Genomic DNA, 21,060 nt, shown 5'->3' with positions numbered 1-21,060 from the left:
ACAGGCTGCAAATGTGTGTCCTCCCCTCCTTCTAAACATAGGCTGAAGGATATCTGAGAAACCCTATGTATGCCTAAAGGAACAAAGCATCTTTCATTTTGAGCTAAATGATACAGAAAGAGGTCCCAGAAGAACGGTGGCTGAAGACAGAAACGTATTTGAACATGTATAATTCAAGGTCATATGAATGCTTGTCACATCATGTCCTGAAATCATTTGATATTTTGTTGTCCAATTACTCCATTCTTACCTGAAGGCTCCTTGAGTTTGCTGTAGTCATTCAGCAAATCTCTGCTTTTGTGCTTCTTTTACAGTTCATTTCTTCCCCCTCGTTGCTTCACTTCAGAAATGAGGAAGGAGAAGGGAGAGGGGAAATAAAAGCAAAAAAGCATATCTGGAAAATGCATTCAGTGATCAATCAAATCTGAGCAGGAAGCCTTCAGGAAGAGGGGTAGACTGGAAAGTGAGGATCACCTCTTATGAATCACAGGTCAAATCTCATAAAGGCTGCATCAGCTCCATTGTCATTGTGTTTCATGGGTGCAAATGCAGAGAAAAATGTTCAGGCTGGCTGAGTCACACTCCCCTGCAGGAAGAATCACTGAGAAAGGGCCATTGTAACAATGTGGATAACCATCCCTCATAACTGTGAGTGTCATAAGGGCAAGATAGCCATGTTGAAGATCTCAAATCAACAATCAGAGGCCTTCAGATACTATTATGCCACACTTTTGAAAGGGATAGGAAGCATGACAGCAATTCACTTTTACATCTGCCATTTCCTGGCCTCCCTCATGATCACTGTTGTACATTTTATCCAAGTCAGGAGGAAGGAAGATGGTTGATTTGGCTGCTTCTGCACACACAGATATTTGTTCAGAAAGATCTGAGCAAAAAGAATACAGCAAATAAATTATTTTCCCTACTGTACTTCAGTCTTGTTTCATTCCCATCTCCATTATGGCCTAGAAGTTCCCTAGATCTCCTTTCAGAGAAAAACATTTCCTCATAAGAACAGGCTGTTCAGAAATAGCAGAGCAAAAGCCCACCATATTCAGGTTTAGTAGAGGCTCTTTTAATGCCTTTCTAAAGGAGCAGGTTTCTATCCCAAAAGCTGAAAATATGTGAGCACAGCAACAAGGTGGCTCTTCTCAGACTAAGAAGAAGGAAACATGCTGGCATTAGCTCAAAATAATGTCTCAGACTTGAATTTCTTTAAGCCTTAACCGTGCAATTTTTTCATCGGTAAATTTAACCTTTTCTTATCACTTTACCCTTCCTGGCAACTGTTTATATGCAGCACACATCATCACTGATAAAAGAATGGAACAGTTCCTGGAACAAAAATTTTCAGTGCATTCTCTCCTGAAAACCACGAAGTATTTATTGCCCTTACATTCAGCAGGGAGGAATCAAGCTGCAAGAGAATGAACTCTTCATGTAATGCTCCTCCTTAATGTTTTATTGGTTAGAATGGAATTCTCCATTTTTCCTTGTCCCTTCCTCATCACTCAACACAGCTTCTTAGGAGCCAAATCACTTAATCCAGCAAACTCACACCATCCCTAACACCTCCTCCTTTCTCTTCACACATTTAAACCTTCACCTTCATACTACCTCATGAGAACAATTTTTAAAATTTTATTATAGGTTTTGAGAGTGATGAAATAAAGTTGCCATCAGGTTTTCTTCCTATGGACTCTTAAATCTTTCAGGTCTTTCCTTTTCATATGCTGATTTTATATTGTGGATTTACAACCATTTTATTTTAGCTCTCCCATTACCATCATTTATTACAATGCACAGACTCAAGGAGACCTTCACTGGCTCCATTGCAGCTGTGTAGCTGTTTGTATTTACCCTTAATGAAGTCAAATTTCAGGATCAGAAACTTCAAAACCTGTTGGTCAGGAAGCTGCATAGTGGTTTCCATGGAAGATCTTTTTACCATCATCTTGCTTCTCTAGAAGCAAAAGATGTATGTACAACTATAATAGAAATTCACAAGTGCAATTTGTGCTTTCCTGATTAATTAGGAGATAAGACAGTCTTGTAATATCTGCTGAACAACTGATGGCTATCAGAATTGTTAAGACAATTATCTTTGTTTCCAGGACTACTGAACTAAATAAACCATTTCAGTTGTGCTGAGGAAGAGAGAAAAGGAGAAAATAGAGAATAATAAGGTAACATTTTTCACTGACAATTTGTTTTCTGCTTATAACTTACAAGACAAAAATAAAGATGAAAGGTGTCGTCATTAAGAATTAGAATGAGTGGGTTTCTTGGCAGAACCAAAGAAAAAATATTAATATGCTGACCTATGAAACCTATAGGTAATACCAGTTCAAATAAATCAATATCAACTCAAATCAAATATCAAGTCAAACCACAATAACATTTATTTGTTAAAATAGTAATAGATGTGAATAGTAAAAACAATCCATGCTTTTTTTATTCTTGACATCACTCTCTTCAGCCAAGACCATGCTGTTCTTCATCTTTTCAATGGTTAAGGAAACTAATTTGAGAGTAACAATGGTTACAAAGTAACTGCAAATTCATGAGAAACATAAATAGAAAACAATGATTTACATTTTCCTAGAAGGAAAAATTCACAATGAATATGACAAAAGAAAGCAAGTAATGAGCTGGTTTTAAATTGTGTGTACTACAATGAAAGAAAATCCTCTTTAACTGGGCTGTTATCTGTGCCTTCAACACAGTGGTGCCTGTTATCATTCTTATAAAGTAGTGTCTGGAAGCCTTTCCTTTACAAACCTGTTTTTCAGGTATATGGAACTCTGCTCTTAAACGGAATGAGAGCCCACAATAGATTTAATTCATTTTCATTTGGCAAAAACACATTTCCTGATTTTTTTTTTCATTTTATCTCAAGGACTGTGACTCTGGCCTCAGAGATCTGGGCTAGAAGATGTAGCAAAGTCATCTGTCTTGCCTAAGCATGCTGTGTTCTTGTCAGAGAATGTATTGTTGTCAGAACCCTTTCTGAGATGCAGTTAGTTGAAAATTGCAGGTGCAGGTGCTTGCAACTACTCCATCTATTTGTGCATCCTTCTGAGGGAAGCAAAGTCTGAAACACAGGAGTGGCAGTATTTTGAAGGCAAGTTCAATATAATGAGGGTAATTTTTTTGGAAAGGTAGGGATAGCACTACCTATAATTTCACAAAGCCTACTTTGAGAAAGGAAGAGCTGTATGCCTTAAGGTGCTAAATATGATCAGCATGTTCCATTCTGAACACCTGGACATGCTTGCAAAATGCAGGGCTTGTCTCCATCCAGGCTAGAAAGAAGGAGCCCACTGCTGCAGGTTGGAGTGGGTTCCTTTGTGCAATTCAGCACAAGTCCCAAACCCCTGAGGTGGTTTGGAAGGTACGCAGCTTCTAGACACAACCTATTGCCAGACTGTTTGTTAGTGTTGCCTGTTCCTCAGAGTGTGGACTAATCTCCACCCTTCATTCCCCATGTTTGTTTTTTTTTCGTAAGACTCATGCCTTTCTGATTGCAGGTCATGGGCTTATGCAGCTGCAGGTAGCTGGGAGGTTGCTGAGCTGAGCTGAGCTGAGCTGAGGTGGTAGGCTAAGCAGAGCAGTAAAAGTGATTCACAGTCAGTGAGTTGACCTCAGGTCCTTCAAATGATGCAGTCCAAGAGGATTTTGCCAGTATTTCTGCTGGAAGCTTACCATCTTGCTTTTTCTGTGTTTCATTGGCCAGTGCATTGGGAGGGACAAGAGACTGAGAAATGGTTGACCAGGGTATGAATGAAATTACTTTTTTCTTTAGTTGGTCCTAAGCATCTCAACCTGAAGTTCTAAGGAGAGAGAGGAGAAGAATTCATTTAAAGCTGCCTTTTTCCCAGGGTCAGCAAATTCATAGGCTCTTTATCACTCTGGGTCTAATAATGTGGGCTTTCAGAATAGCTTTAGCTATAGTGAGCCTAAACCACCTCCCTTAGAGTAAGGCAGAGCTTTTTTCTTGTCTGCTTGATGCTCAAGTGACTGGAGGTCAGAGAAACATCCCCCCTATTCTTCATCTTAGTTACTCATGTGCCTCAGGTGAGCACTGTGATGAGACTGGAAGCTTGTCATCAGAAGAGATTTAAAAGGAGCAGGGTGACATGGATTGCTGAAACACAGTAGCCTGTGAAATTCATGTCTCTCTTCTGTTTCTTCCTGGTGATGCCTATGAATGACTGATCAATCGCTGCTCTGATCCTGTCTTCCTCTTCTTCCCTCCCTGCTAGGTAACACTTGGGACATGAAGCTGTTCAATAGTGACTTCATTTAGATGGCAGAATTTAGAAGGCATTGTTTGTTATTATATAGGATGGTTCAGAAAACTGTTTTCTGAGTGCAGCCAGCTCTTGTGTCATCATGGGTGGAGAAGAGAAAGGCAATTATTCAGACATTCTGTGCTCTGTCATCCCTCAGCTGATAAAAAGATCATCCAAAAAGAATTTGAGAAGCCCAAGGGAGCAAAAACCTCCCGCTGTGCTGTGATCGGCATCAGAGAAACTCTTCCCAAGAAACAGCTCCATCATATGCAGTAGCAAGGATCTCCAACCAGAAAAAAAGCAAGGGAGGAGGTTTGTATCCAGGATGGTGTCCAAATGCAGACATGTCTACATACCATATAAAAAAGAGTTTCTCTCTGAATGGCTGTCATGCTAGGGTAGCCATTTGCAGCAAGTGTCAGGATGAGCACATCTTTATGTGCTATTGGGGGAAAGCACATTAGAGTGGAATGAGCTAAGCTTCAAAAGTTCTGTATTTCAAGAACTTTTCTTTTTCCATTTTAAAAGTTGTATTTCTTGATTACAGTGGCTTGCCCAATCTTCAGGCAGACCATTGATGAGCCATCTCAGGTGTAAGAAGTAGTTTGTAGGGGCCTGAGGATTTTTACGCTGCTGTGCAAACCATAAGCTGGTTATGTGTGATCTTTTCTCAGTCAATAAGAAGATCTTGGGAAGTGTTCCTAATTCAGAAGGGAAACCCTGACAAATCTTTGTTTTCACAAAAGATCTGTGAGAAAGGACAGCACTCATGAAAAGTGTAGGCCTTAACACTGGATGATGTGACAGCTTCCTGTGCATCGTTCAAGTAGTGTGGATTTCTTCATGTCGCAAAAAATCAGCAAATATGACATGCTGCCACCAAAGTAATTGTCACAAATGGGTGTGCTAGAGATCGCACAAAAAAAGTAAGATCTGATCCCAGGTGGTGTGTCAAGGCCAAGGCCTAACAAGAATATCTCAGACCACACTGCAGCCTGGAAAGGAGCAAGGGAGGGGAGATGCACCACCACAGTAATAAATATCAATATTAATAGCAAAAAAGTTCCACCTTGAATAATAAATAAAAACTTACAACTGTATACTGAAAACATCCATGGGTCACATCACCAAAATTTATATTTGACAAGAGTTGCATGGGAGGGCACGTGTGCCTGCTGTGTCAAGAGAAGCTCTGGGGTTCCCAGGTTCCCGAGTGATGGGTCTGCACTTGGTGTCTGTTGGGGCTTTGGGTGCCCAGGGCCATGATGAGTTCCCTGAGGGGGCTGGGGAGGGCGGGCAGAGTTGGCCTGTGATGCGCTCTGGGTTCTGTGACAGCACAGGGGCCGTGTCACAATGGGGGCAGCTCTAAAAGGCCCCAGCGGGTGCTGCTGCCCCAGTAGAGCCTGGGCGAGCTGACCATGGCTTTACTGTCAATGCTTTTCGTGCTTGTGCAAAGCCTGATCCAGTACCCCCAGCCATCTGGGGATGGGCTGGATGAGGCCACGCACAGGAGAATGAAGGAGCGTCAGCAGCTGCTGGACCACGAGATGGCTCGGCTGCTGCAGGAGCTGGAGCAGCAGGACGAGGGCTGGGGGCCGTGCTCTTTGGTGCCCTGCAGCAGTGGCCATTTTGGGTCCTTGCTGGAGTCCTGCTCCTCTTGGGCCTGTGCTTTAGCTGCAGGAGAAGGAGCTGTGAGGCCAGCAGCAGTGGCAAGGACCAGAGCTCCTGCAAGACCTTGGAAGATGAGAGAGGGAAAAAAACAGGAAGAAGACAGTGCTGATCCTGAGGAAGGTGGAGAAAGCACTGATGTGACTGTGGAGACAGATGACAGCGGCAGTGAAAAGGACAGCGAAGGCAGTGCTGTGGATACAGATGAAGAAGACGATGACATAAAGCTGAAGGATGCAATGATGGGAATGAGCCAGGAGATAGCACTGCTGAAGGAACTGCAGAAGAACCTGGCAATGTTACTGGAAATGCAGAAGAACTACGTGAAGAACATGGAGAAAACAAGGATATACAGGTGGAGCAAGACAAGAACGCAGGAAAGGAGGAAGAAAATGGAAATGAAGAAAAAACAGTGGTGCAAATATGAAGGCGGGCAACAATGATGATTTAAATGAAGGCGAAAATAGCGTAGATGGACAGGAAGAATACAGATGGCAGCCACCTGAACTCTGCGTAACTGCTACATCTGTCACTGCTATCCAGAAGCTGCTTTCCTGCTCCTGCAGAAGGAAGATGCTGCAGCACGTGGATTTGTTATGTCCACACATCTCTGAGTGGCCTTGCCCTTAACCTTCCACTTCCAACAAAGATGCTGACCAAGTGTGTGAGGCAGAAACTGGCTCCACCTGCATATCCTCACAGAAGACAGTGACGTTAAGAGAGGTTGCTTGGAACATCTCAAAGACAGCAACCTAGCCTGTTGGGGCTTAATGTAGTTGTTTAATTTTCATTGTAATTGTAGTTCTACTTGTGGCTGTAGGTGTAGCTTTAGTCGTAGTTGTAGGTGTAGCTCTAATTGGACTTGTTCACTAGGATTCCTTCTAGATGCTCTTTGTTGTTTAGAGTTTTGTAAAGTTACCCTCAGTTTAGAGAATTAAACTACCCTACGGTAGTGACTTGTCTGCTTTTCAGTAATATTTATATATCTATGATTGAAAAGTTAATAAAGGAGTTAAGTTTCTAAAATTGCCTGAAATGTGTCATTCTTTGTATATAATCCTCTGTATCTTAGAGGACGTCCTTCCTATATCCCGATTTGAAATAAGGACTTTATGCAAACAGAGTTGGTGGATATATTAAGTATGCTGTCTCTCGAGCATTCCCACAGAAATGCTTGAAGCATGAATAGAAAATGCCCTGAAGTGCCTGAAATTTTGTATGGTGTTGAACTCTAGTGTTTGAGAGCTAAGAGGTTATTGAAGGCACAAAAATTAGGAAACTAAATTGTTTGGCCTTTTTAGATAGGATGAAATCTTCCTGTGCATCATCCAAGCAACCTGGATTTCTTTCAGAAACATTGCTCACTCAATATGCACCACAGCATTAGCCTACGTGACATCCTGCTCCAAAACTAATAAGAATGAATTCAAATAATAAAAAATGTCTCCCACTGGTATTAAATAAAAGCGTACACCAGTATAGCGAGAACATCCATGCGTCATGTCACCTAAATTTGTATTTGACAAGAGTTGTGTGGCAGGCTCCTCTTGCCTGCTTTGTCAAGGGAAGCTCTGGGGTTCCCAGGTTCCCGAGTGATGGGTCTGCACTTGGTGTCTGTTGGGGCTTTGGGTGCCCCGGGCCATGATGAACATCAAAGGGGCTATGTCACAATGGGAGCAGCCCTAAAAGGCCCCAGCGGGTGCTGCTGCCGCAATAGAGCCTGGCTGAGTGGACCATGGCTTTAGTGTCATTGCTCTTCATGCTCCTGCAAAGCCTGATCCAGTACCCCCAGCCAGCTGGGGATGGGCTGGATGAGGCCACGCACAGGAGAATGAAGGAGCGTCAACAGCTGCTGGACCATGAGATGGCTCGGCTGCTGCAGGACCTGGAGCAGCAGGATGAGGGCTGGGGGGCCGTGCTCTTTGGTGCCCTGCAGCAGTGGCCATTTTGGGTCCTTGCTGGAGTCCTGCTCCTCTTGGGCCTGTGGTTGAGCTGCAGGAGAAGGAGCCCTCATGCCAGCAACAATGATGTAAATGAAGGTGAAGAAAGAGTAGATAGAAAGAAAGAATACACAGATGTGAAGGTTGAAGAACAGGGTGATGGGAATGTAGAGGCAAACAAGAAGCAGGATAGAAAAGAAGGCAAACAAGGTAACGTGGCTGCCACTGGAAAAGAAGACAGTGATGGTGGCAAGGAAGAAAGCAGCAGTGTGGAAAACACAGAAAAGACCGGAGATGTTGGGAATGAGCAAGGCATCCTTTTAGTGGACCGCATAGAGTGGCCTGTGGAGGATCTGGAGAGAGGTTGCTCAGTGATAGCTGAGATGATGGAGAGCTTGATGTGTGTCTTTGTGGACAGTGTGAGCAATAGCTTCTACCCAGTGCCTCAAGAAGCCATCAGGGTGGGCAGTGCCTTTTAGGGTTGGAGTCCTCGGGACTGGGATGGGGTGTACCGTGTGCTGGTCCCACTGAATGCCCCACCAGGGCACGCCTTCCAGCTGGAGCTGAACAGTGCAGGGCAGGTGGCAGCAAGGTCGTTCAGCGTCCGTGTGGAGTTGGTGTGCACGTGCCAGAAGGAGCAGCTGGGAGAGGAGCCGTTGTGCTTCCTGCACCACTCGCAGAAGGAGCTGCGGCGGAAGCAGAAGCGAAGCCTCCTAGGGACACTCTGCACTGGCTCCTAGCTGGACGTGGGAAAAACCTCCCACTGGTTCTGCCAGTTGGTGAGAAGCTCGTGGCTGCAAGTGCCTCAGTGGCACTCATGGCACTTGGTGCTTCAGCCCTGCAGCCGGTCCTGCCTATTGCAGCTGAGCAAAGGCAGGAAGAGCCTGACGGTGGAGATGCTCTTTGGGGTGCGCCAAGGGGACTCTGACATCTTTGTGGTCAGCCAGCCCACAGAGGCCCAGAAAGGCGGCTCCAGCATCTTTGTGAGCAGCCAGCCCACCAAGGCCAACATCATTGCAAGCACAGCGTGGCCCGAGACATACGCAGTGGCAGAGGCGAAATTCTTCCGCCACATCGCCAGGCAGCTGCCGTGTGAGAACTTGCACCTTAAATGCCTGCAGCTCTTCACCTGCATCCTGAGGGGCACAGGTTTTTCCAGCTCTACCTGGAAGACTGTGCTCATGCACGTGCTGACCACAGTACCGCTGTCCCGGTGGCACAGGAGCGCATTTCCACGGCGGTTGTGGGACATCATGGCGTACCTGGACCGCTGCCTGCAGCTGACATGCCTGGAGCACTTTGTGCTAGGCAATGAGAGGCTTCCTGCAGAGATCAGCTTGCTGCTGGCAATGCGAGCACCTTGCACTTCCAGCAATGCTGCTGACCAAGTGTGTGAGGCAGAAACTGGCTTCACCTGCACATCCTCAAAGATGACAGTGAAGCTGACAGAGGTTGCTTGGAACACCTTGAAGACAGCAACCTAGCCCCTTGGGGATTAATGTGGTTCTTTAGTTGTAGTTGTAGCTGTAGTTATAATTGTAGTTGTACTTGTAAACTTAGCTGTAGCTTTAGTTTTCGATGTAGCTGTACGTGTAGCTGTAGTTGCAGCTGTAGGTATAACTTTAGTTGTAGTTCTAATTGTATCTTTAATTACACTTGTTAATTAGCAACCCTTCCAGAGGCCCTTAAATGTTGACAGTTTTGCAAATTTACGCACTTGCCCTTAGTTTAGGGAATTTAGATAGCCTACTGAACTTTCTCCTGTGCTTTTAAATAATGTATGATATCAACGTTTATAAAATTAATAAAAGGAGTTAAGTTTCTAAAATTGCCTGAAATGTGTCATTCTTTGTATATAATCCTCTGTATCTTAGAGGATGTCCTTCCTATATCCCGATTTGAAATAAAGACTTTATGCAAACAGAGTTGGTGGATATATTAAGTATGCTGTCTCTCGAGCATTCCCAGAGAAATGCTTGAAGCATGAATAGAAAATGCCCTGAAGTGCCTGAAATTTTGTATGGTGTTGAACTCTAGTGTTTGAGAGCTAAGAGGTTATTGAAGGCACAAAAATTAGGAAACTAAATTGTTTGGCCTTTTTAGATAGGATGAAATCTTCCTGTGCATCATCCAAGCAACCTGGATTCCTTTCAAAAAGATTAGTCACTCAATCTGTAACACAGCATTAGCCTACATGACATCCTGCACCAAAACTAATAAGAATTAATTCAAATAATAAAAAATGTCTCCCACAGTTTTAAATAAAAGCGTACACCTGTATAGCGAGAACATCCATGCGTCATGTCACCCAAATTTCTATTTGACAAGAGTTGCGTGGCAGGCTCCTTGTGCCTGCTTTGTCAAGGGAAGCTCTGGGGTTCCCAGGTTCCCGAGTGATGGGTGTGCACTTGGTGTCTGTTGGGGCTTTGGGTGCCCAGGGCCATGATGAGTTCCCTCAGGGGGCTGGGGAGGGCGGGCAGGGTTGGCCTGTGATGCGCTCTGGGTTCTGTGACAGCACAGGGGTCGTGTCACAATGGGGGCAGCTCTAAAAGGCCCTGGTGGGTGCCGCTGCCCCAGTAGAGCCTGGGCAAGCGGTGAGTGCACAGCAGTGAGGAGACAGGGCTGCTGAGGGCAGGGGCTGGAGGAGGGCTGGGGCAGAAGCTCCGGTACCGGGCCGTGCGTTCGGGCCCCGCACCCAGGGCCCAGCCCCGGCGGCAGCGCCTCGCTGAGGGCGCGGTGCTTGCTGGGGCAGCGGTGCAGGCCTGGCCGCCCGCCAGCTGCCGGGGCCCTCTCCTTCCTGCCGCCACATCCCTGCGGCTCCTGCGCCCCACTGTCTGTCTCCATTCTGGCCCCACTGAACCCCTTCTGTGTGTCCTCCTGCAGACCATGGCTTTACTGCCATTGATCTTCATGCTTGTGCAAAGCCTGATCCAGTACGGCCAGCCGGCTGGGGATGGGCTGGATGAGGCCACGCACAGGAGAATGAAGGAGCGTCAGGAGCTGCTGGACCACGAGATGGCTCGGCTGCTGCAGGAGCTGGAGCAGCAGGACGAGGGCTAGGGAGCCGTGCTCTTTGGTGCCCTGCAGCAGTGGCCATTTTGGGTCCTTGCTGGAGTCCTGCTCCTCTTGGGCCTGTGGTTTAGCTGCAGGAGAAGGAGCCCTCATGCCAGCAACAATGATGTAAATGAAGGTGAAGAAAGAGTAGATAGAAAGAAAGAATACACAGATGTGAAGGTTGAAGAACAGGGTGATGGGAATGTAGAGGCAAACAAGAAGCAGGATAGAAAAGAAGGCAAACAAGGTAACGTGGCTGCCACTGGAAAAGAAGACAGTGATGGTGGCAAGGAAGAAAGCAGCAGTGTGGAAAACACAGAAAAGACCGGAGATGTTGGGAATGAGCAAGGCATCCTTTTAGTGGACCGCATAGAGTGGCCTGTGGAGGATCTGGAGAGAGGTTGCTCAGTGATAGCTGAGATGATGGAGAGCTTGATGTGTGTCTTTGTGGACAGTGTGAGCAATAGCTTCTACCCAGTGCCTCAAGAAGCCATCAGGGTGGGCAGTGCCTTTTAGGGTTGGAGTCCTCGGGACTGGGATGGGGTGTACCGTGTGCTGGTCCCACTGAATGCCCCACCAGGGCACGCCTTCCAGCTGGAGCTGAACAGTGCAGGGCAGGTGGCAGCAAGGTCGTTCAGCGTCCGTGTGGAGTTGGTGTGCACGTGCCAGAAGGAGCAGCTGGGAGAGGAGCCGTTGTGCTTCCTGCACCACTCGCAGAAGGAGCTGCGGCGGAAGCAGAAGCGCAGCCTCCTAGGGACACTCTGCACCGGCTCCTACCTGGACATGGAAAAAACCTCCCACTGGTTCTGCCAGTTGGTGAGAGGCTCATGGCTGCAAGTGCCTCAGTGGCACTCATGGCACTTGGTGCTTCAGCCCTGCAGCCGGTCCTGCCGATTGCAGCTGAGCAAAGGCAGGAAGAGCCTGACGGTGGAGATGCTCAGAAAGGCGGCTCCAGCATCTTTGTGAGCAGCCAGCCCACCAAGGCCAACATCATTGCAAGCACAGCGTGCCCTGAGACGTACGCAGTGGCAGAGGCGAAATTCTTCCGCCACATCGCCAGGCAGCTGCCGTGTGAGAACTTGCACCTGAAATGCCTGCAGCTCTTCACCTGCATCCTGAGGGACACAGGTTTTTCCAGCTCTACCTGGAAGACTGTGCTCATGCACGTGCTGACCACAGTACCGCTGTCCCGGTGGCACAGGAGCGCATTTCCACGGCGGTTGTGGGACATCATGGCGTACCTGGACCGCTGCCTGCAGCTGACATGCCTGGAGCACTTTGTGCTAGGCAATGAGAGGATTCCTGCAGAGATCAGCTTGCCACCGGCAATACGAGGGGTTGAGCCACCCAACCTCTTTGAGCACCTGGCCCGAGATCCAGCCGCCCTCAGAGAGGCGATGCAAGCTTATGGTCAGCTGCGATTTCGCCTCTGGGTGCTGCTCTCCAGCCACTGAGAGGAGTTCCCTGCACTGAGCTGTGCTGGGATGGTCACACCCGATGGCAGCCACCTGAACTCTGCATAACTGCTGCATTTGTCACTGGCAATCCTGAAGCTTCTTTCCTTCTCCTGCAGAAGGAAGATGCTGCAGCACATGGATTCCTTGTGCAGACACATGTCTGAGTGGCCTTGCCCATCACCTTGCACTTCCAGCAGTACTGCTGACCAAGTGTGTGAGGCAGAAACTGGCTGCACCTGCACATCCTCAAATATGGCAGTGAAGCGTATAGAGGTGTCTTGGAACACCTTGAAGACAGCAACCTAGCCCCTTGGGGATTAATGTGGTTGTTTAGTTGTAGTTGTACGTGTAGTTGTAATTGTAGCTGTACTTGTAAACCTAGCTGTAGCTTCGATTGTAGTTGTTGTTGTATGGTTGCTGCAGCTTTTGTTGTAGTTATAGCTGTAGTTGCAGCTGTAGGTATAGCTTTAGTTTTAGTTGTAATTGTAGCTTTAAATACACTTGTTCATTAGCATTTCTTCTAGAGGCCCGTTGATGTGGACAGTGTTGCAAATGTACCCAGTTACACTTAGTTTAGAGAAGAATTTAACTACCCTACTGTATTCGCTTGTCTTCTTTTAAATAATGTTTGAATATCAAAGTTTATAAAATTAATAAAAGGAGCTAAATTTCTCAAATTTCCTGAAATGTGTCATTCCGTGTATTTAACCCTCTGTATCTTAGAGGATGTCCTTCCTCTACCCCCATCTGAAATAAAGACATTTTGCAAACAGAGTTGGTGGATATATTACGTATGCTGTCTGTCGAGCATTCCCATAGAAATGCTTGAAGCATGAATAGAAAATCCCCGGAAGTGCCTGAAATTTTATATGGTGTTGAACTATGGAGTTTGAGAGCTAAAAGGATATTGAAGGCAACGAAATTTTGTAATTAAGTTATTTGGCCTTTTTAGGATGGTATTAAATCTTCCTGTGCATCATCCAAGCAACCCAAATTTCTTTCCTGAAGTGGTCCAGGTGAAGAAAGTTTGATTGTCCTTCTCGGATGCCCCGGCTAGCTATCCAGCACCGCTAGCAGTAGGGAGGCACTATCCCAATTTCTGTAGTTTGGGACAGCACCTAAGGCAAACACTGTGTGCTATGACAGCAGCACTACCTTGTGGTAGGACGTGGCTTGGCTTATGGCTACAGTCAGCAGAAATAAGAAAGCGCTCTCCAGCTGTGGTGAATCCTGGTTTATTAGGCCCCAAGGGAAACCAACAACCAAAGAGGAAGAGGGGGAACTTGCAACAGCTTATAAGGAGGGAGGGAAACAAGGGAGGAGTCAGTCCTTGGACGAATAGGGTTTCAGAGGGGAGTGGGATACAAAAGATTGACTTAGAGAGAACACCAATGGGGATAACTTGGGGGTGGGGCCCTGGCGCCCAAGCCAATCACTCGACGCTCTAGCTGGAAGTTTCTAGAGAGTTCTAGAGAGAAGGGTGGGAGCACCGAGTGATGGACAAGGCACTGGGGAGGGATTTGAGAAAGGGTACATTGATCTCCAAGCAACTGGGGAGGAGTTGGGATAACTGGCAGCATAAAGGAGGAAAGGGAGAACCAGGGCAGAAACATTACATGATAGGGGGACTAGAACAGTCCAACTTATACACAGCACAACACTTCCTGAAAGATTTCTCATTAAATCTGTAAGAGAGCATTAGCCTACCTGACACCCTGCCCCAAAACTAATAAGTATAAATACTGGGTTTTGTTTGAAAAGGAAGTGAGTTTTTTGTGATGTTGTGGTTAAATTTATAGGTGTTTAGATTTGAAGATTGGTACTTGGTGTGGCTACTGAGGACACGGATACACTTTTGAGAATACAGGAGGTTAAAAGCAGAGAACTGTTAGGGTGAAGGTTTTTTGAGTTTTGTTTGTGAAAGAGGTCAGACTTTTTTGTTTAGCTGCGGACTGGGTTGGGGAAGAGAAGCAATGCAGCTGGGTGAGGTAGGTTGGGGCTTTGGACAGAGAAGGGAGGTGAAGGCTTTTGCAGGATAGAAGCATGGAGGAGTACTGTGAGGTATTAGGTAGTTACTTTCTTCTTTTTTTTTAGGACAGAAAGAGAGATAGCTGGTGTTTGTGTTTGTGCTACATTGAAATTTGATAGTACGGTTGGTTGAGAAGGAAAAGCGGGGGGTGTGGTAAGAAGGTGATTAGCAGGGCAGCTGTGGGGGTTTTGGACAGGTAGAGCTTGAGATTTTAACTTTTTCTTAGATGATAGAAACTTTACAAATGTTGATTTTTTTAGAGCTGAATGAGAAGAGAGAGAGAGATGAAATAAGAGGAAATGGGCAGGTGTGATGCAAGTTTGTGCAAGTGGAAGATATCCGAGAGAAGTTGAGAAGAATCCTAGGTGGGAGGAGATGATGGAGTGGCCTTTGGCAGGACTTTTCTTCTATAGCCATGGACAGAACCATTTTTCCTGTGATACAAAGACTGCATTTAGGGGGAGGCAGTGGCTTAGAGCCAAGAGACTGCAGGGATATGAAGGAGTGCATGAACAGAGACGACGAGTGAGGAGAGTAGTAGCGCCCTCCATCTTCAGGGAAGAAGAAGGACTCTGTTCTCAAGACCCCTCGGCCCCAGGGGGTGAATTTATGGGGGGACAGGTTTAGCTGCAGGAGAAGGAGCTGTGAGGCCAGCAGCAGTGGCAAGGACCAGAGCTCCTGCAAGACCTTGGAAGATGAGAGAGGGAAAAAACAGGAAGAAGACAGCGCTGATTCTGAGGAAGGTGGAGAAAGCACTGATGTGACTGTGGAGACAGACGACAGCGGCAGTGAAAAGGACAGAGAAGGCAGTGCTGTGGCTACAGATGAAGAAGACGATGATGATGCCATTGAAGGGAATGATGACGTGAAGGTGAAGGACGACACCTTGTAAACATTGTAAACATTGTAAACATTGTCATGTTTACAATGACAATTGCCATGACTTAAAGCTGAAGGATGCAATGATGGGAATGTGCCAGGAGATAATACTGCTGAAGGAACTGCAGAAGAACCTGGCAATGTTACTGGAAATGCAGAAGAACTACGTGAAGAACATGGAGAAAACAAGGATATACAGGTGGAGCAAGACAAGAACGCAGGAAAGGAAGCGGAAGAAAATGGAAATGAAGAAAAAACAGTGGTGCAAATATGAAGGCGGGCAACAATGATGATTTAAATGAAGACGAAGACAGTGTAGATGGACAGGAAGAATACAGATGGCAGCCACCTGAACTCTGCGTAACTGCTACATCTGTCACTGCTATCCAGAAGCTGCTTTCCTGCTCCTGCAGAAGGAAGATGCTGCAGCACATGGATTTGTTGTGTCCACACATCTCTGAGTGGCCTTGCCCTTAACCTTCCACTTCCAACAGAGCTGCTGACCAAGTGTGTGACGCAGAAACTGGCTCCACCTGCACATCCCCACAGAAGACAGTGAAGCCGAGAGAGGTTGCTTGGAACATCTCGATGACAGCAACCTATCCTGTTGGGGCTTAATGTAGTTGTTTAGTTGTAGTTTAGTGTAATCATGTAGTTTAGTAGCTGTAGCTTTAGTTGTAGTTGCAGCTGTAGTTGCAACTTTAGGTATATCTTTCATTGTTGTTGTAATTGTAGCTTTAATTGTAACTTTAAAAGACTTGTTTATTAGCGTTCCTTCTAGAGAGGCCCTTTAGTGTTTACAGTTTTGCAAATTTACCTCCTTACCCTTATTTTAGAGAATTGAACTACCCTACTGTAGTTGCTTGTCTGCTTTTAAATAATATTTGGATATCTACGTTTAAAAAATACTAAAAGAGCAGTTTCTCAAATTGCCTGAAATGTGTCATTCTTTGTATTTAACCCTCTGTATCTTAGAAGATGTCCTTCCTATACCCCTATCCAAAATACTTTTTGTAAACAGATATGTTGGGTATATTAAGTATGCTCTCTCTCAAGCATGCCCATAGAAATGCTTGAAGCTTGAATTGAAAATGCCCTGAAGTGCCTGAAATTTTACAGCCGAGTACTCCTGAATTTTTTAGGATTCTTTGGAATAGTTTTCTTTACACAGTCACCTTTATATGCTCCTGGTGAACAATTGAATCCTAAAAAATTGAGCTTCCCTGGTATAGCTGCCCTTCAGTAATATCTACATTTATATGTGAGAAGAAGAAATAAAAGGAGAAAAGTTTCTCAAATTGCTGGAAATGTGTCGTCCTTTTTATTTAGCCCCCTATTTCTTAAAGAATGTCCATCCAGTGCAGCTACCTGAAAAAATGACAAAGTGGTTCAAATGGTTTTCGTGTTCAGCAGTCATTTCTTGGTATTCCACTTCTGTAGCACTTTAAAGCAGGGCTAATAATTTTGCCTCTTGTCTTCAACCAGAAATCATGGATGCTCGAAACAGCTAAAATATTAATTAATCAATCCTCCCACTGTCATTATAAAAGTTCCCCCTCCTTAAAGACATGGAAAAGAAAGCTGCTGTGGCTCATGTCAGAGAGGGAATCCTGCTGTGGGATAGGAACAAGCAGCTCCCTTGGGGGAGAGCAAGCAGGAACCTCCCAAAGGTGGATTGCTGCCAACAGCAGAACTTGCTGCTCCACTGATAGAGAACTGTACTCGCAGAGGTCCCTGCCTTTTGTCTCCTTTGCTGGGCAGGAACTGCCTGCACCACAGCCCCTTTGGCCCTGCTTGTGGAAGGAGGAGAAAACCCTCCCCGCTGTGCTCCCCCAAACACACACACCCACTTTGTTCCCCTCTGCTCTGCCCCCAGGTGCAGAGACGTCCCCTCTCCCTTGCCCCAGCTTCAGTGCTCATCAGCCCCTTCCACAAGGATGCGTGCTCTCAGTGCAAAGGCCTCGATCTCTGTGTGCCATTGAGCCTGACCACAGAGCTTGTGTGGGCTCTCAAGCAGTGCTTGGAGTCAGGGAGAAACACGGCCCCCATGGCTTCCTGCTGCACAGTCCACCCAGGGCCAGGATTATTGCAGGTGGTTAAACTGCTAGTCTGGCCGTGAGTTTTGATGCAAGTGTGCTGTGTGTGTGAGGGACATGCTGAGGGAGGGGAAGGCTGGAACATACAGCTGTTAGTGTTGCCACTGAAACACTACTGTGTAACTCAGGTGCTGATTTTTACTGGTGGGTAGTATGTAGTAACACTAGGATGGAAATTGAAAACACTGCTCAGTAAGAGCAAGCATAGGCAAATGATGTGGATGTCTTTTCTGTTGCTGAGCTGCTCTTTCAGGCCTTGAAAACAGGAGGCAGCACTGATGACGTAACTGAGCAAGTTCAGTTGGTATTAACTGCATCCAATCAGCTCTCTGTTCATATGGCCCTCACATCTCCCCAGCCAATCACTGCCTCTCTGCCAACCGGCACTCAACCGACATTCAACTGCATCCAATCCCTCACATCTCCCCAGCCAATCACTGCCTCTCTGCCAACTGGCACTCAACCGACATTCAACTGCATCCAATCAGCTCTCTGTTCATATGGCACTCACATCTCCCCAGCCAATCACTGCCTCACTTCCAACCGGCACTCAACCGACATTCAACTGCATCCAATCCCTCACATCTCCCCAGCCAATCACTGCCTCTCTGCCAACCGGCACTCAACCGACATTCAACTGCATCCAATCAGCTCTCTGTTCATATGGCACTCACATCTCTCCAACCAATCACTGCCTGGCTTCCAACCACTGCTAAACAGATGTTCAACTGACTCTCAACGGTCTCTCACCTGACCTGCAGCTGAGCCCTTCCCAGAGTGCCTCTCGGTGAGCAGAATTTAACAATTTTAATTAATACGGATTTTAATTAAGCCTTGTTAAATAAGGATTTAGCAAAGGCTGAATGGGGCAAGACCTGGTGTCAGATGAGCATTCGGAGAACGCAGCTTTGAGTAAAATGAATCACAGCTGGAGAACTCTCAGCGCACGCCAGTGGTGTCAGAAGAGCTCTTGAGTCAGATCAGGTTTTCTGTAGGCAACTGTCCCTTGGATTTGCTGAAGAAAATCCCTTACAGGTTGGACACTGAAATCCACAAGAAAATTCACATTTTCTCCAAGTGTGAAGCCAAGTCCTTTCTCCCTGCTTCCTTCATCAGCGAAGCACTAACTGAGTAAGAATTTAAAACTGTGTTGTGCTCTGTACAGCTGCTCCCAGAGAGGATGAGCAGAAGCAGCAGGAAAACTTGCTGCTGTCTCCAGGTTTATTATGGAAATATGAAATGTCATGGAATCTTACTGATATTAAAAGATTTTTCAGGTCCACAATTCCCACTCCCTAATTTGAAATAAAACTAAATATGGTCGGACTCCTAAGAATTTTACTGCATCTGCAAATCCACTGATTCAATGAGAGGGTGGGAGGACTAAGCCGTGAAGGGAAAAGAGGGTAACATAGGTTATGAAACTGAATCCTATTAAAATTATTCTTCATGATAAGGTCACACCCAGCCCTTTGTGAATCTAAGCTGAAGTGGATTTGATGCACAAATGTCAAGTTTACTTGCTTACAAAAATCTGAATCAGAACTATAACCTGTATCATCTAAAACATCATTTCCAACAACCAGTGTGACAAAACACTAAGTTCACATAAAAGCAGAGAAATTTTATCTTTTTATCCATCACTTTTTTCATCCATCACTGGGATCTCTATCAAAGAGTGATGGTAATAAGCTCTTCCTAAGGGATCAGTAAAAATATGCAATGAACTTTGCTAATAGCCTAGTACAACAAATATTCTGTATTTTAACCTTACAGGGAAGCTCCATAAAAGGTTCATTCTTTCTTATTTATTCCCACCCTGTCACTCCACCCTTCCTGACCTACTCCCAAAAATATCTTGCACTCATCTTGCATAATGACAGAAAAAAAATTACATGTGTTATTTCTGACTGATAATTCTTCTTAAGCAATTTTGGAGTGATCAGATTCAGGCAGCTTTTGGAAGCAGTTTTCACCTTAATGAATTTTAAGAAGCCTCTAAGCAGAATGATACAAATAGGGTAATAATGGGACAAATAGAGACATTTGAACAACTAGGAGGTTTGATTTGTATTCTTAACTATTTTCCAGACAATTTTAAACTGCTGAAGGACACACTTCATGACTTGTACCTCTCCTAAAAACAGTGAACCTCTGAACACAGAATTTTTCATCTTTGAGCTTACATGACCAAGATCTAATTACATTCTTGTGGATTGCACCAAGAATCTGGGGAAGGAAACTCATTTCATGCCTCATGACATTGTGTCAGTGAAGAGAAAGGCATTTTTAAGTGGGGCATAACAAAGAGCCAAGCTGGTGACATATTTTCCATTGGTTTGAGTGGAATGTCACATGGTCTGAAATTTTGCGGACCGAATAAAAATAAAAAAAATTCTTTTTAAAAAGTAATTCAGTAATAGAATTCATAATGCCAAAACTCACAGTGAGACCACAGTACATTTAGGTTTTCTTTTTTACATGTATTTTCAGGCTAAACTTCAGGAGGGTGCTAATTTCTCAGTAATGAAATCACCCAGCAGAGCCAAGAATGACAGATCTGTTACCATCTCTACCAAAGCTTTTCCTCTGGCCTTCTAACTTTGGCTCCTTATCCTATATGCATTACCTTTTCTTCATATTCTAATAAATATTTATTAATATTTTAATAATTGGACAAAGCTCTAAATTGACCTGAAAAATATTTTTGTTTGTTCAGGGTTTTTCAGGAAAAAATGTTTCCTTTTCTCCGGGAGAAGAAAATCCAGACTGGATCAGAAAAAGCCAATAGTTAATTCTGTTTCCTGATCTACAAACAATATAGATAAAGCATTCAGTCAGTTGTAGTGATAATTGTACTCTTTGGATACTTACTTGTCCCTGATGAAAAAAACCCCAGGAATTAAATGCATATTAATATAAAAGTATATTTTTAATAAATTGAAAAAAAATACTTATGGCACTACTTATTCACATGATGGAGAGGTGAACTTTATCAGATGTAGAGATCTCCAGCTCATTACTGCAAATAGCCAGAAAAACATTTCTCATACTTTACACAAACACATTGTAAAAATCAGCATGAAAAGCACTGCCACATTCTAATTCTCAAGCCCTACTAAATAGCACCTGAGGAAGTAAGAAGCCTTTGAATTATTTTTGTCCTGTCTGCTTTTGTATACTTTCAATATGATACTAAAGTCAACAAAATTTATTTATTTTTCATCAGCAGAGAGAAAAATTAAAAATTCATAACTTCAGTTCTAAAGATTTGTTCTCAGCTAGGAGGAGTCAAGGAAACAAAAGAAGAGAAAAGGTATGAAAAAGAGAACTTGCAGTTGAACTTTTCCGTTTGGATTCCTGCAGAGACTTTTTCTTTTCAGGATATCATACAGATTTCTATGAATCTTTGTTTATGTAATATGAATCTATCTATCTATCTATCTTTATATATTTTTTCTTTGGTTTGGTCAACATGGGACTTGGATTGGAAGGACAGATGACCTAAAACCTGATCACAAGTGTATCCCACTTGCCTGATAATTTACAAGTAGAATATTTTTCTGGTCCTAAGACTACTTGCTCAGGCATTTCTCAGGTTCACAAGACCTTATACTCTGCACCCATCTTGCCATGCAGATA

At 44.9% G+C, this 21,060-nt stretch overlaps 2 pseudogenes; both read left to right on the top strand.

Moving 5' to 3' along the window:
• The first annotated feature begins 6,386 nt into the window (after positions 1-6,386).
• LOC118697717 (inositol 1,4,5-trisphosphate receptor-interacting protein-like 1) lies at positions 6,387-9,387 on the top strand (annotated as a pseudogene).
• Positions 9,388-10,789: 1,402 nt separating this feature from the next.
• LOC118697716 (inositol 1,4,5-trisphosphate receptor-interacting protein-like 1) lies at positions 10,790-12,411 on the top strand (annotated as a pseudogene).
• Positions 12,412-21,060: the final 8,649 nt, after the last annotated feature.

Source organism: Molothrus ater, chromosome 5, assembly GCF_012460135.2.
Source record: "Molothrus ater isolate BHLD 08-10-18 breed brown headed cowbird chromosome 5, BPBGC_Mater_1.1, whole genome shotgun sequence".
In the NCBI taxonomy this organism is placed as follows: Eukaryota; Metazoa; Chordata; class Aves; order Passeriformes; family Icteridae; genus Molothrus; species Molothrus ater.
The sequence above is the reverse complement of the archived record's forward strand: the minus strand, read 5'-3'. Positions and strand labels throughout refer to the sequence as shown.